Genomic DNA, 12975 nt, shown 5'->3' with positions numbered 1-12975 from the left:
GTTTTATGTCTGTATATCTGTGTGTGTCTCATTTCTCATTCCCCCGACACTGACACTCTTAGTCAGGTTCACACAGCATACCCACGCAGGTGGGCAACTTTGGAAAACTTTTGGTGGTTTTTTAAAACTAAGCATAATCATGCTATAGATCCAGCAATCATGTTTCTTAATATTTTCCCAAAGGAGTTGAAAATTTATGCCCAAGCAATATCCTATACATGAATATTTACAGCAACTTTATTCATGGTTGCCAAAATTGGGAAGTAAGCAACATGTCTTTTGGTAGTGATGATTCAATAAACCAGGTATATCTAGAAAATGGAATATTATTCAGCATTAAAAAGAAATGAGTTATCTAGCCATGAAAAGAAATGGAAGAATCTTAAATTCATATTGCTTAGTGAAAGAAGTCAATCTGTAAAGGATGCATAGTATATGATTCCAACTGCATGACATTCTAGAAAAGGCAAAACTTTTTATGCAGACAGTAATAGGATGAAAAAGATGATTATTAGGGATTAGGGAAGAGGTAAAGATGAACAGGCAGAGCATGAAGCTTTTTAGGTGAGTGAAAATGGTCCTATGATAATTTATTGATGGATACTGTCATTAGACATTTATCCAAACATTCTGTGCTTAGATAATATCAAGAATGAACCCTGTTATAAACTACAGACTTTGGGTAATCACGATGTGTCCGTATAGATTCATCAGTTGTCTGGTGGAGGAAGGTGATAATATGGGGCAGGTTATATATGGGAAATTTGTTTACCTTTCTCTCAATTTTTCTGTGAACCTAAAGCTGCTTTAAAAAATTAGTCTTTAAAAAAAGAGTATACCAAATAATTGGTGTGAAGCAAATATATAAGCAACATGTGTGATAATAAGTATATTGAATTTGGTTCTTCTATAATGGTAGGAGTCCAGATTTTTCTTTCAGAAATTCTGGACCTGTATTCAGGAGAATTAGCATAATTTGTGTCCCTTGAATTTTGGGATCCAAGGAAAATCTTCTTTGCTATACCACAATGAGAGGTTGGTTTGTTTTTCTGAAATAACATAAGTGTCTTCTGAAATGGGCAGTGTTAAAATTCTATGAGGACTTTTATCCCTCCATCAATCCTTTGCATGTAGGGAATTCTTCCATGCCATTCATTATTGTTATAGCAAATTCAGTAAAAGTTTCATTGATTTCCTTTGACTACTTCCATTCACTGTATCATTTATTTTCATGAAGTTGTTGCTTACAGTTGTACATATGACATCTTCTCATTGCAGGAATAGTTATGAGCCAAGAAAATAAACGTTCATAAATCTGATATTGCATATTTTTAACTTATGTTAGACTTAAAATTATTCTCTTTATTTTAATTTTAGGTATAAATAAGGGCATAAAGTGGGTATGCATTTAAATCGACAGATGCTGATCACTGGCAGAATTTAAAGATATGAGTGTCTGAAGTGGGAAAGATGAAAGTAGAGAAAAGTGAACAAGCTCCTGCTGAAAGCATAGGATGATATAATCATATTGATGGGTGTTAAATATGTAATGGATACACATTAAAACAGATATCAGAATTACTGATTCATTTATTTAGGTAGAAATAGTGAAAAATATTTACTACTGAAGAAAAAATTTTCCCTGTCCTTCTTTTTATAAAAGAAATAAATATCTTTATTTGAATAGTAAGTATCACATTCCTTTAACTCAGATAGGTATACATTTTTATTTTTAAGTTTTTGGAAGATTTTATTTTTAAAAATTTTTGTTGACATAAATTAATTGTATAAAGGCATTTTATTATATTTTCAACATGCATATAATGTACCTTGATTAAATCCATCTCATTTATGTTATTCTGTATTAGCCATCCTCCCTCTTCTCCCCTCTTTTTTTTTAACAGTTTTTCATGGCTTTCATTGTGTTATTTAATATATAGTGTATGTCTATAATATGTATATAAAATCTGAAAAGTAATTATTTTTATTTTCCTCCATACACTATTTAACAATAATACCTACAGCAATCATTTTTTTTCTTTTTTAAAAATTTTATTTCTTTTATTCATATGTGCATACAATGTTTAGGTCATTTCTCCCCTTTCCCCCATCCCCTCCCTTCTCCCTGCCCCATTTCTCTCTGCCTGCAACCTCCTTGCTTCCAGGCAGAAACAGTTTTGCCCTTATCTCTAATTTTCTTGAAGAGAGAGTATAAACATTAATAAGGAGGACCAAGAATTTTTGCTAGTTGAGATAAGGATAGCTATTCAGGGAGATTCCTAGAATTGCTTTCCTGTACATATGTGTTACATTCTAAATTGATTCTTCTCGAACTAACCTTTTCTCTAGTTCCTGGTCCCCTTCTCCTATTGGCCTCTGTTGTGTTAAAGTTTCTGCATTAGTTCCTTTGCATTGAGGACATAAAATGCTTTCTTGTGTTTGTGGTTTCTTACCTATCCTCTACCTCCATTGTGTGCTCTCTCTTTATCACATGATCAAACTCCAGTCCCCTTGTTGTGTTTACCCTTGATCTAAAGTCCGCATATGAGGGAGAACATAAGATTATTGGTCTTTTGGGCCTGGCTAACCTTGCTTGGGATGATGTTCTCCAGTTCCATCCATTTATTTGAGAATGATTTCATTCTTCTTTATGGCTGTGTAAAATTCCATTGTGTATAAATACCACATTTTCTTAATCCATTCATCAGTAGTGGGGCATCTTGACTGTTTCCATAACTTAGCTATTGTGAATAGTGCTGCAATAAACATGGGTGGGCAAGTGTCTCTAGAGTAACCTGTGTCACAGTCTTTTGAGTGTATCACCAAGAGTGGTATTGCTGGATCATATGGCAGATCTATGTTTAGATTTTTAAAAAGCCTCCAGAGTGGTTGTACTAGTTTTCACTCCCACCAGTAGTGTACAAGGGTTCCTTTTTCCCCAAATCCTTGCCAACACCTGTTATTGGTGGTACTTCTAATGATGGCTATTCTTACAGGGGTGAGGTGGAATCCAAGTGCGGTTTTGATTTGCATTTTCTTCATGGGTAAAGATGGTAAGCATTTTTTCATGTGTTTTTTGGTTATTTGAATTTCTTCTTTTTAGAAAGTTCTATTTAGTTCACTTGCCCATTTCTTTATTGGTTCATTAATTTGGGGAAGGTTTAGTTTTTGGAGTGCCCTGTATATTCTGGTTATCAGTCCTTTCTCTGATGTGTAGCTGACAAATATTTTCTCCCACTCTGTGGGTGGTCTCTTCAGTTTAGAGAGCATGAATTTTGTAGAAATTTTTAGTTTTATGAAGTCCCATTTGTCTATTCTTTCTCTTAGTTGCTGAGCTGCTGGGGTTCCATTGAGGAAGTCCTTGTTGTACCTATTACTTCCAAAGTATTTCCTACTCTTTCCTGTACCAACATTAGAGTTTGGAGTCTGATATTAAGGTACTTGATCCATTTTGGGTTGATACTAGTACAGGGTGATAAACATGAGTGTAGTTTCAGTTTAGCAATCATTTTTGAGATGTATTGATTACTAGGAATTGACAACATATTTTACTTATCACATTTTCTTATCTAAACTGACATCAAAAACTATGTAAAGCAAGTTGCATTCGTATAAAAGTTTGAGGAAGAGAGATATTAGTTCAGTACCTTATCTCCATCTTATGTGTATTTGTGAACAGTGTAGTCTTTACTGATTTTTCTCTTTAGGAAAAAAAGGGTGAATGTAAAAGATGTGTTTTTCTTACATTGTCTTGAAAAAATTGCATATTATTTTCATCAATATGTTTCTCCTCAAACAAAGGAAATATATTGACATTCTATTTTGAGAATTTGACTTCTTTTTTTGTGAATCTAGAGTTGTACTTGCAAAGCAGGTGCTCTACTACTTGAGCCACACCTCCAGTCCATTTTGTTCTGGTTATTTTAGAGATGGGGTCTTGAGAACTATTTGTGTGGGCTGGCCTTGAACTGTGATCCTACCAAGCTCTGCCTCCCAAGTACAGAATTTAACTTCTTAGATTTTGGTTGACTGTATTTAACCCAACTTGGTCTTGGGACAGTTAATGTTAAAGTATTGAAGCTACCTAATGATGAACTATTTCCTGTTATAAAAATCTTACAGTTGATGTGCTATTCTATTTTAATGTTATATAAACATGATTTTAAGAGCTAATAAAAATCCCCCACATTTTTGAGATATGGGTCAAGGAGCAATGCAAAATAATTACAATTATGACAATACAAAAAGGACATATAATTATGTCATTTAAGAGTTTTCCCTTATGGTATTCATGAGTACTACATCACTTGTAATATTTTAACTCAATTTACTAGTTATACAACTCAGAGACAGGGAAGATTGTATTTCTGAAATACAATAAAGGAGAATGTAATATAATGGAAGAGGTAGTATATTCTGGAAGATTTACAAAGTGATAAAATCTGTAGTTCAAATGCAAACACTGAAATGTTGACCAAAACTAGAAATGGTGTCATTCATAGAAGCAGGTGTTTTATTCAGTTTCAGCTGTAGGCAAAATACCATAGACTGAATGCCTTAAAGAACACAGGTTGTTTAAAATCAGGGTGCCAGAGTTGTAGAGTTGGGGTAAGAGTGTACTTTCTGGACTGCATGCTGCCACTTTCTGTATGTGTCTACATGTAGTTAAAAGAAAACAAAAATTGAGGAGCTAAACCAATTCAGGTTCATATATACATGGATATGTCACAAGTAAACTCCCTGTAAAGCTATCTTAAATAAACAAAAGTATCATTTTATTTTTCTACTTTTATTTCTAATTTCTATTACCTTTAGATTTTACCCAGAGCTATTAATATTTCATTTTTAATTTAGCCTGATTCATCTATGTTGGACTCATATCCATAAGCATCAAATTATATTCAAGATACTCTAAGGATGCTTGACTATTTTAAGCCCATGGATCATAGTTCAGCTACCAGGTTTCACACTTTTCTGAAAGTAGTGGGAGATCTTGTGGATGGCACAGCAGGAGGGTTTACTAGGACCTTCTAGCAATCACTCCTCTACAAAAACATCAATTTGAATAATCATTCACACATGAAATTAACTTCATAATAGCCAAGACAACCACCTGTGATCGCAGAACCTGGTTATAGGATGGTAATAATGAGAAACACATTGAAGAGGGTGGTAAGATGGACAGTTTTACATTACCCATGTTATCTCTGTCACAATCCCAGACAGCTCAGTGAAGAGAGAGATCTCAATCACATGGGAAAGGAGAAAAAAGTGAGTATAGGGATTGGTTGGCCTTGGATCCTAATTTCCGGATCATAACACACACACACACACACACACACACACACACACACACACACAAATGTCAACATTGTGAATACCTCACAGCCCTTGACTCCAGATTGTACCCATGGAGTGAGTCTTTAGACTGGCCCTGGCACATAGGAATCCATAGCTCCTTCTAGAAGGACTCAAGTTTTGGTCCACAACACTATTGGCTCACTGCAGGGGCCTTGGGTTTTAGACATTCCTTAGATGGAAGACCACAGCAACTGTGGGCTTCAGGTTCCCAATACTGCATCAGCTTCTTTGGCTACAGAATTACAATCTGGTGCTCAGTCAGCCTTGGGTGCCACTGGATTCCAGCCTATGCTGTGCCAGCTATAATAATCCTAGTCTTAGGTTGCCCAATAGCAATGCAATGGCTACAATATTTATGGGAATATAGATCTCACCAAGAGGTCTACCCAGAGTCTCTAGACAGGCTTACTGTTTGTAAGATGTTCTCAGCCAAAGATAGACAAAAGCTGGAAGAAATATCTAATTCAACAAGAAGATGTTAATGTATGACCACAAGAATTAAGAACAGACAGGGAAATATTATGACACCAAATGGATAAAAATAGAGTACCAATGACTGGTTCTAGACATGGAGATATATGGATAACTTGAAAAGAACTTGAAATAGCTATTTTAAGGAAGCTCAGTGAATTTCAAGAATACAAAGAACAACTCAGACAAGTATCAGAAATTAAACAGAGATTGAAATAATGAAAAATCAAATAAATCTTGAGAAGAACAATAGACAAATGCAAAACAAAATAGCATCATAGCAGAATTGATCTGTAGCAGAACTGATAAAGAAATAATCTGGGAGCTTGAGGTGAGGCTCCAGTGGTAGAGTGCCTGTGTCGCAAGTGCAAAGCCCTGAGTTCAAACCTTACAACCACCAAAAAATAAACCCTGTGAGAATGCAGATTAATTCTTTGAAAATACATAATCAGTGAAGAAAAAAGAAAAATAAATGAAAACAGCTCACAGAAAGTATAAGACAGCATGAAAAGGAGTAGAGAAAGAGAAATTGGTAGAAGGCCTATTTAAAGAAATGATAACAGAAAACTTTACAAACATGAAGAAAGATATAAATATGCAGTGATAGGAAGGACAAAAATCTCCAATCAAGTTCAATTCAAAAGATTACCTCTGGACATATTGCAATCAAACTATCAAACATGAAAGACAAAGAGAGGATCCTGAAAGCAGCAAGAGTAAATGAGATGGAATGGAATTTCAACATACTTAGCAGCAAACTTCTTAGTGGATCTCTTATAAGCTGGAAAGACTAGGGTTATATACTGAAAGCACTAAAGAAAAAAAACCCACTAACCAAGAATACTGTATCCAGGAAAGATGTCATTCAGAAACAGAGGAGAGATAAACTTTCCCAGATTAAGGATATACTTTCCATGCAGTTTAATTTTAAAATTAAATTTATTTTTAACTTAAACATAAAAACAAATAGTACATTGTAATAATAATCAAAACATCCCATGTGATATTTTGATATTTATATACATATGTAATGTTTAAATCAGGCTAAGCATTTTTCATTAAACAGTTATCATTCCTTTAAGGTGAAAACATTCACAAACTTTTCTTCTGATGTTGTGCAATATACAGCACATTGCTTCTGTCTACAGTCACTTTGCTGTGCAAGAGCACACAGAAGTTACTGCTTTTATCTAACTGTGACTTAGTACCCACTGATCAACATTTTCCTTCCTTATCTCCTCAGCCTCACTCTGGCAACCACCATTCTACTCTCAATTTCTATGAAGTCAATATTTTTAGATTCCACATATGAATGAGATCACACTGTACTGGTCTTTCTATGTCTGGATTATTTCACTTAACAAAATCCTCTCCAGTTCCAACCATGTTGTTACAAATGGTGAGATGTCATTCTTTTCTGTGGCTGGATAATATTCCATTGTGTATATAAACCACATTTATCTTTATTCATTTGTCAGTTGGCACTAAGATTATTTCCATTTCTTGACTTTTATGAATAGTATTGCAATAAACATGGGAGTGTGAATGTCTCTTCAGCATACTGGTTTTATTCCTTCTAATAGGATTGCTGAATCATTTGGAAGTTCTATTTTTAATTTTTTGAGAAAGCTGCATACTGTTTTTCATAATGGCTATACAAATTTTATTCCTGTAATCGTTGTGCAAGGGTTCCCTTCCTTCCAGAGCCTGACCAGCACTTGTTATCTTTAGTGTTTTTCAAAGTAGCCATTCTTACTGGAGTGAGGTGATATATCACTATGGTTTTGATTTTGATTTCCCAGGAATTAATCAAAATAAGAAAATCATATTAAAATTTTACTATTAATCTCAGAAAGCTAATGTTTCTAATTTTCCTAAACACTTATGGAGAGTAAGTTGAAGATTAAGTCTCAGAACTCAAAAATTAAATAGTCCTCCACATATTTAGCCAAAGGGAAACATGTCATATTGCTCGTAATCTGAACATAAACCCATAAAATTGAGTATTAACATTTATATATAAAGATAATGAATATTTTCTTTCTTTTTGCTAGAGTCATATAGACCAAATATTATACTTATGGAACAGGTTTTCAGAATTATGATCAGTATGATATCTTTGTTTTGACATCTCAGTTCAGGTTAAAAGCAAAAAACCGATCCCATTGTTTGTATGACAGCATTGCTAAGTCAATTTTTGCTACATATGACATAAGATTGTGCAGAGAGGTAATTAAGGATATTGCTTAGTAATACATGTGACATTTTTACATTTTCAAATTTTTTGCCAATTTTGTGCTCCACTGTCTTTTTATTCTTTCTTTTCTGTTTTTTTTTCCTTTATTGTTGTGCTGGGTGGGAGTACAAACAAGTGTTTGCAAGGATGTAAGGGAAAAAGTAACTCTTAAACATTATTGGTGGGAATATAAATTAGAACAACATTATGGAACTCTGGATGGAAGTGACTCAAAAACTAAAGCTAGAACTACCATTTGATCTAGAAATACCACCCCAGAGCATATATCTGAAGGAAGGTAAGTCAGGATACAATAAAGACACTTGTACACCTATGATTTTTGCAGCATTATTAATACTAGCCAAGCTATGGAAGCCACCCAGAAGTCTTGTAACTGATGAATGCCCTGTCACATTTGTCATACATATACAATGGAATATTATCAACCATAAAGAAATGAAATTTTGTCATTTACAGATAAATGAATGGAACTGGAGACCACCATGTTAAGTGAAATAAGCTAGAAAGACTTCAGTCACATGTTTTCTCTCACATGTGAAAGATAGATCCAACATACAAATATAAACATTATCATATATATTTTTTTTTTTCCAAACTGGAACTATTAGAAGAGATGAAGAGACTAAGGGAGGGGAAAAAGAAGAAAAGAATGAAAAATATATCATATCTGTGTAGGAACAAAACACAATGAAACACATTGAAAATTGTTGAACAATACAAAGTAGGAAGAAAGGGAAAGGAAGAGTAATAGGATTTGACTGACTAAAGTGCAATACAGTTACAGGTAAAATACTAAGGCAAAACCCCCACTGAATAATGAAAAGACACTAAAACAATGAATAATAGGAATGTAATGTAGGTCATGTTAGTGAGGGAAGGAGGGTAAATGAGAGGGTTAAGGAGGGTGAATATGGTTGGGGTATTTTCTATATTGTGAATATGGAACATTGAAACCAGTTGAAGTCATTTCAAGAAGGGGAGTGGGAGAAGAGGGAGATTAATGGGGGGGATAAACTAAACTGGGGTTTATATGTATGCAATATATGTATACAGGTCACAATGAAACACCTTGTATAACTATCATATACTAATAAAAACATTTTTTTTATAGAAGGAAGCTGTAATTACCTTCTGAGACTTTGTGATACTATATTTTTTAACCTGTTATCTCTCTCATGGCTGATATATTGGTATAAGAAAAGTAGCAATATTTTCATCTTCCTTTTTGGTACAATTTTATAAATAATTAATGATGTAAGCAATACTATTATCATTCAGATCTCAATATATTGATGAACATGTGCAATATCTACAGATAATAACACATAAAATTATGTTATGATCAATTATTCTTAAATTTTTTTCTCTTATTTAGATCTGCATGAAGTCAAGAACAAATCCTTTCCAACACTGTTATTTCTTCATCAGACACATTTTTAAATTACAAATGAAAGTAATAGGTATATGATACTTGAAAATACCTAAATTAAAGTCACATGTTAATCTTAAGCATCACAAATATTCATTAAAATTAAATTCCTCAAACAGATGTATTTTCTTGTATTAGGATGTTTTATTTCCAGATCTCTGCAGATAGTTGAGGTACAAAGACTAAAACTTTTTTGAAATTTTAGAGAAATTGTAGAGAAATAAAATCTCTACAACACACTTTTGTAAGTATTAGAATCATTTTTGTATTTCAGTTTGAAAGTTACATTATGTTATAAATTTATAAATAAAAAGTGTCAGACTTAAAGCTTTCTAATCAACATTAATTGGGAGAAATAAAAGACTAATAAACATTTGAAGTTGAAATTGTCTTGCAATACAACTATTAATCAGTAAGTGATACTTTAAGTCAAAAGACTGATTATTGAATGAAGTTGAAATTCTCCTTGAATATAACCATGAATCAGTAAATGATATTTCAAGTCAAAAGGTAAATTATTGAACTGCTGCCGATATGACTAAAATAATTACAATGCATCCTAAATTTATTTTTGTATTTTGAATGAGGAACTCACTTGATTTATTGAGAAAATAAGAGATACACCTTAAAATTCACAAAACTCTCCATTTAAGATGAAACACAATAGAACATATTACCTGTGGTATTGAATTTAATAAACAAAGATACAGAACATGCATAGTCTAAAAATGGTATGAAACTGTCAATATTGTGATTGAAAATGTAAAAGATATTACACAAAGTTTGAAGCTTTACATTTGAAGTACAATTACCTAAATATATCACATCATAGAGCATGTCTTAAATAAATTCACATTATTTCAAGAAAATTATGTAGGGGAAATACATTTTCTAAATAACTCAGTAAATAATGTATTGGATCTACTTGAGTATGAAAAAAGAAGAAATGTACCAGAAAAATACAAAATTATATTCTGACATATAAAGAAACTGTAAGAGAACAAGGATACTTAATACAGATATTTAGAAATTTTAAGAGTTTGCTTAATTCCTTTTTACTTTTTACTTCATTTATTTGCAGAAAATACTACTCTGTGGATCACATCTTTGAAGTCTTGTTTCACTTGCTGGTTCCTCAAGGTATAAATAAAAGGTTTCAGCATGGGGGCCACAGAGGTGTTGAGAATAGCTACCCCTTTGGTCAATGATGCCTTTTCTTTTGCAGAGGGGTTAGCATACATGAATATGCACCTTCCATAAGAGAGGGTGATGACAATCACGTGAGAGGAACGCTGGAGAAAGCTTTTTTTCTCTCATTGGCTCATGGAATTCTCAAAATTGTACTGATAATATATATGTAAGATAAAATCACTAATGCTAAAGTGAACATCAGAATAACCAGAGCAAAGTAAAAACCAATTACTTCTAGGATCCATGTATCTGAGCAAGACAGTTGCAAGAGGGGAAAATAGTCACATGCAAAGTGATCTATAACATTGGAAGCACAGTAATCCAGCTGTAGCAGAAGCATCAGGGGTGGGAATATGGTCAGAAATCCACCCAACCAGGCACACAGAATAAGCAGGGTGCAGAGCTTCCTGCTCATGATGGTTGTATAATGAAGGGGCTTGCAGATGGCAACATAGCGGTCATAGGACATGGCAGTTAGAATGTAAAATTCAGTCACTCCCAATGAAGATAAAGAAAAAGAGTTGGGCTGCACAATTGTTATAGGAAATTGTCTTATCCCTGGTGATAATAGCCCCCAGAAACCTGGGGATGCACACAGTTGTAAATGAGATTTCTAAGAAAGAGAAATTTTGGAGGAAGAAATACATAGGCGTCTGTAGATGGGAATCCACCAAGGTCAGAGTGATGATAGTCAGGTTTCCAGTGATAACTTAACATATATGTGACAAATAAAAATAGAAAAATCACAATCTGAAGGTCAGGATCATCAGAAAGGCCTAGGAGGACAATCTCTGTGATCACTGTGTGGTTCATTACTCTATCTCATCTCCTCTCCTCCTCCTCTTTTACAGCTACTTAGAGAAAAAGAGAATTAAAGAACATTAAAGATATGATTCATTATAATCAATATCATCCTCATTGATAAAATTCTAAAATATCTCTACAACTTCTGGCAATTTTATTTGAGCTACCTTCTTTACATGGTTTTAATAAATATTTGTGAGTCTAGCTATTTGCAAATTCTCTTACAACGAACAGATGTTAGGAAATCTTCTTATACTAAGTCACAGCACAGAGAGATGGTGAATGAAATCACTAATTCTTATTTTGTGTCCAATTAATGCATTAATTTGACATTAATTACCTTTTTTGTTGAAACTGTCATATAAAATGTGCAGTTTTGTCCTTCTCCCATGTTTCATACATTAGACAGGAACTACAACCTGGAAACACAAATAGACAATTTTAATTCCATTAAATGGTAAAAATGAAAATTACAAGATTAAGGCAACAACTCATTATTCTTTTTTATATATAAGAAACAACTTAATGATTTTCTCAGTGAATAAAATATTTTAAATGATTATTTAATTTTAATTAAATTTATTTTTAATAGCAATGTTTTAGACTTACCTTGAAGATAAAATGAAAATATTCTGCATATTATGTGTATTTACTATAAGTATATAATTATTTTATTTAACAAATAAGGAACATATTCACTTACTTATTGGTTTATCTTATAATTCTATCAGAATATTAACACTTGATATCTTCTATGACTTGATATAGACATTTTTATTTTTGAACTTAAAGGACATGCACTATTCATTCTTCAGTTTGCTTTGATGCACAATTGGAAAAGTAACTACTTGCCTTAGATCTTGGTATCTGTGCTATGGAGATTGCAGCACAGTGAGTTTTCCATTTGAATATCCTCCTTCTTGATGATTAAACTTTGTGGAAAAACATTTTACTCCTTAGCACTCTTGCTCTTCATGTCACCACTCATTCTACAGTTCCATTCATCTGTAAAGATATCCAGACATATATAGGAAACCTCTTCTGTTCATCTTAACCTCCTTGGTCAATTCCCACCCATTCCAATGCTGTATTGGATAAAATATTCTGAAGATATGGCCTGCTAAGTCCTGACAGCTGTTGTTTCATATCTTAGATTACCACATTTCTGTTGTAAAATTATTGCTTTTCTGTCACATACCAGCAAAGTTCATAGTAATCAATTTTATTTTTATGTTTCTTTATTTTATGATAGCTGAGGGGAAATATTTCAGGAAATAAAAGTGGAATGTTAAAAGCCTCTGAAGACATGGAAATACCAGTGTGTTTCTATAATAGTGTATATCCTCTTTGATAATGTGACATAGAAGTTCAGAAAGTAATATTTAAAGAAAGAATAGAGAAAGACATGATAACACTGGGAATTATGAGTATTGAGGCTAAAATTAGAATCCTGCTTCTGACT

The 12975-nt window shown here is 33.1% G+C and overlaps 1 pseudogene; it reads right to left on the bottom strand.

Annotated features, from left to right (window-relative positions):
- Positions 1 to 10585: 10585 nt before the first annotated feature.
- Positions 10586 to 11522, bottom strand: LOC109674240 (olfactory receptor 6C3-like; annotated as a pseudogene).
- Positions 11523 to 12975: the final 1453 nt, after the last annotated feature.

The sequence above is a fragment of the Castor canadensis genome, chromosome 8, assembly GCF_047511655.1.
Source record: "Castor canadensis chromosome 8, mCasCan1.hap1v2, whole genome shotgun sequence".
NCBI lineage: Eukaryota > Metazoa > Chordata > Mammalia > Rodentia > Castoridae > Castor > Castor canadensis.
Note: the sequence above shows the minus strand (reverse complement) of the source record. Positions and strands in the feature narration are given on the sequence as shown.